We start from the raw sequence: 4,768 nt of genomic DNA, 5'->3' as shown, positions 1-4,768 counted from the left end.
AACCGGGCATTGAGCAAATGTTCAGAGCTGCATTGTACAACAGTTTTTATGGGGGGCAAAACTCATATGCGGTTCTAGGTAAAAACTGTGATATTTGTTTGTCTTTAAATGCCAAACCCCCCATAATTCAGTAGATAATAAATACACCCATTTAAGGAAATGCCTTGACCTGAGGGATTTGTGGGTTTGATCTAAAGTTGTATTTTTAAACGCAGAGGGGTAATAATGACCCATTGGCATCTCTAGTACTAAACAAAGGTTAAACGTTGCAAAGAACTGTGTATATATGTTATATTGAGTTGTATTGAGCCAACACATGTATCTCAGTCTTCACCTCAGCATGGACACCATTGGCTAATATGCAACCTTTCTTAGAAAGTTCAAGAACATGGTAAATACATTAGCTGCAGATAGCGAAACAGTAAACTATATAACCATTGTTACATTCCTGGGAAATTCCAAAACACACTGTCTGAGGAACAGAACCTCAGTTAATAACAGGTCATTATCCAAGGTTTTGTAATATGTGTGACCATAGAAGTATTTGTGAACTAATATGTATGGTTTATTGCAATTAAACACTTCGGATTCTTGAGCACCTGTTTGCAGTTTTTTTCTTACGATATCTAGAAATGCATGCAACAATTTAGCTTAAGGGGACAGTACAAATGTTGGTTCTAACCAGGGTGAAAGTCTCATGATTTTTTGACCCACCCATCCAACCCAACTTCCTGTACAGGTATCCTTTGGTACCATGTTCTACATTTAAATCAAACAAAATTAGGAGCAAATGGGTTTACCTATAAATGTAAATGAAATGCAGTTTCATGGCATGGGAACGTGATTTACAGGAGTCCATGCTCATATCTCATCGTGTAATAATCTCCACCACAATGTGGAACCAGCAGCCTGTCCTCACACTTCATTTAGACAAACTCCCAGCAAAGCCTGAAGCTCCCATTTGAACCTTGACATCAAACAACAACCTTAAACAGTCGGTATGCTGTGTGAAACCAGCTGAACCATCAAGAACCTTTGAGCGGAAGCCTCCCAGGGTTCCACACAACATCAAAACAGCACTGTGCTTTAACACAAGTGATCACAGAGAGCCCCGAGTCTTAACTCTGCATCTCCCTTCTTGTGTCTCACTGAGCTGTCCGCTGTGATTGATGAAGTCACTTTGACCCTCCGTTGGTTTCTCAAAGCCCACTTCCCCTCTCACTACGGGCAACTTCCCCTCTGCCTTTCTCTGTCTCTCAGCCACTTTCTTTTAGTCCCCTTTCTCCTCCTTTGGTTGTGGGGTACCATTCTTCTGAGTGTCACTTCAGTTTTCCCTCCTTCTTCGGCTGGTGGAGATGCAGCTAATTTAACATCTTTAAGGCAATACTGCAGCCTGCTGAGTCACGACTGATGGCCATGTAAGGATGAAAGAACAAAGAGAAAACTATTATCACCAGGACACGAACAATCGCAATGTAATATATTTAGTTTTATAATGATTCCATTACATAATATTCCACTGTTATGATGAAGTTCAATCACACAAAAAGGTCTTTTTGGCGACCTATCAGTCCCATTCAGGAAGAGTACTTTTGGTCAGTCATCATTCTCGGTCACAGCAATACAAAACTGGAATTCTCTACCCACTCAAATCAAAGACATACATACACATAGGCCTACCACCTTCACAGCTCACTTAAAAACATGGTTCACTGAGAGCTACACCTGCACACACTGTGTTGAGTATGGCGTGAGTGTTACATGTTGTGTTAGATGTTGTGTTACATGTTGTGATCATGGATTTTGCCCCTCGTTTCTGTTATGTGATTGTGACATGTACTGTATGTAGTAACGTGTGTTGTTTATTGTTCTCTTTTATCCTCACACCGGTATCTACTTGTCTTTCCTCCTTTTTCTTTTTCTTTTATATATTTTCTTATAACTAATGCTGTTGATATATTGTAATTTTAAGGGTGTCTATTAGGGATGCACGATTTAAAAAAAATACTGACATTGCGATATTCTTTTCCCCTGCGATATATATTGCGTTTATTTTAACTATATTTAACCGGATGAAGGATTTTAGTCACGGATGTCTGGATCTTAACTGGTTGACTCATCATACCTTAAGTCATGATCTAACATGTCATGATAATGCAGGTTGCTTACCCTCCAATAAGGGGGTTCATCTGTGAATGAAGAAGAGTGGTGTCTAGAAGGGATCCAAGAGATTAAACGTATTAAATTAAACCAGGGGTAGCCAACGCGGTGCCCGCGGGCACTAAGTCACCCGCAGGGGGGAAATTGGTCGCCCGCGTGCATGTTCTAAAAATAGCAAAAGTCATCATGGAGCTCCGTCTAAAAAAAATATTGAACACATTTTTATTTTTAAAATGACAATATTGAATATAACATTTTAAAAGCACACATTTTCTATGTACATATGTAAGTGAAATGGAGATTTGGTGCGTGAAATTGAACTCTGACCCCAGATAGTTTCAGAGTTGAACTCCACGCACCAAATCTCCGTTCCACCTTTAGCTGAGACAAGCTAGCATGAGCAGCTACGATCATGGGCCTCATCACCACCCCGCAAACACACACACACACACACACACACACACACACACACACACACACACACACACACACACACACACACACACACACACACACACACACACACACACACACACACACACACACACACACACACACACACACACACACACACACACACACACACACACACAGCGGTGGTGAGGATCTCAGCCTGCCACTGACGTTCAACCAGAAAAACATCAGCAGTTAGCTGTTAGCAGTTAGCAAACAGAGATCACAGCTCCTCATATCTTTTCAGAAACTGGACAAAAGTTAAACAAGTACAAACCACAGACTGTCTGTGTCATGGCGAATACAGTCGCTGGTTTATTTATGTCTGTAGGCCGTTGTTATGAGTGTGGAATGAGCATATACAACGTTAGCGTAGCCTGGTCGACCCAATCTCCATTCAGAAAACAAGCATTTTAAAAGGTTTTTCGCCTGCCGTCTTGTCTGCAGACTTGTCAAGCATTAATTCATGGTTTTTACTAACCGGTATCAGTATGTTGTTACTTCGGCATAATTTAGAAACGTGTATTACAATTTAATCACGGTAAAATATGTTCATTTTGTTGTAGTTGTAGCTCCCGAGCCAGCGCGTCTTGTTGGAATGATGCGAGTAAACACAGCTGGCAGCAGCAGTGAAACTCGAGCGATTAGAGCGAAGCCGCGTCCGGTGTGAACGCAGCATTACAACGACCCCTGATAGATCTCCCGAGAATGTGTATAAATATAGATACCTTTTCATAACAAAACAATGGGGTTGCTATAGCAATTGTTGGAGTTGCTATAGCAACTCCAAGCTACCCCCTGGCTACGATGGCAAACATGGCAGAGAAGAAAAAGAAAAAGTACTGTTTTCAAGACGTTTGGGAGGAGGAATTTTTTTTACTACAGTAAAAGAAAAATGTGTATGTCTCATTTGCGGTGCGACTGTGGCGATCGCAAAGCGGCACAATTTGTAGAGACACTTTGAAACGTGTCACAAAAGCTACAATGCTAACTACCCACCTGGCAGCGCACTACGGGCAGAAAAAGCCCGTGAGTTAAAGGCAGCGTTGGGGAAGCAGCAGTCTTTTTTCACGAGGCCGGTGAAAAAGACACAAAAAGCAACGGAAGCCTCATTTAGAGCTGCTCATTTTTTAGTAAAGAACAAGAAAGCCTTTTCGGACGGAGAGGTCTTGAAAGGTGTAATGATGGTTATTGCAAATACTGTGTTCAGTGACGAGAAGAATGGTTCCGATATCATCTCCACTCTCTCCGATGTCCAGCTGGGGGCAAGTACGATCGTTAGAAGAGTGTCGGCTATGTGCGGGAACTTGACAGAGCAGCTGGACCGGGATCCTACCCCTGAAGACAACAACGAGGGGAGTTGACGTTTACACCGCGGTCAAGAGCTTCTTCGTGGAGAAGAAGGTACCATTAGAAAAGCTGGTGTCGGTGACTACAGACGGGGCTCCCGCAATGACGGGCCGACATGCAGGTTTCATTGCGCAATGCAAAGGTGACTCAGACTTCCCAACATTTCTGCATTACCACTGCATCATTCACCAGCAGGCATTATGGGCAAAAGTGACCGGCTTTGATCACGTGATGACCCCTGTCGTGAAAATCATAAACAGCATCCGCTCTAAAGCCAAACAACACAGGACATTCAAAGTGCTGTTGGAGGAGCTGTCAGCTGAATATGGTGACCTGTTATTGCACACAGAAATCCGATGGCTCAGCAGGGGGAGAGTATTGCAGCGTTTTTTGTCACTTTTGGGTGAAATCAAAGTATTCTTGCAATCCAAAGGGGAAGACGCCTCACTGCTAGAGGACACTGAGTGGATACTTGACCTTGCATTTTTAACAGACATCACTGGGAAACTGAACAATTTGAACTGTGAACTGCAAGGCAAAGGCAAGACTGTTGCTGACATGATAAGTGCTGTAAATGCATTTAAAGCTATGATGAGCATATTCTCTGTGCATTTACAGGGAAAGAAAGTGTTGCAATTTCCCTCTGTGCAGTCAGTGCTGCATGACAATGCTCCTGCATCTAGGGCTTTCGACAAAGCTGCAGAAAAGTACTCTCAAGTCATAAACAGACTTGGTCAAGAGTTTGAAAACAGGTTTTGTGACTTTGGTCAACTTGAGCCATGTGTGTCATTCATTTCAAATCCTT

Source organism: Notothenia rossii (assembly GCF_949606895.1).
Source record: "Notothenia rossii genome assembly, chromosome: 3".
Lineage (NCBI taxonomy): Eukaryota > Metazoa > Chordata > Actinopteri > Perciformes > Nototheniidae > Notothenia > Notothenia rossii.
Note: the sequence above shows the minus strand (reverse complement) of the source record.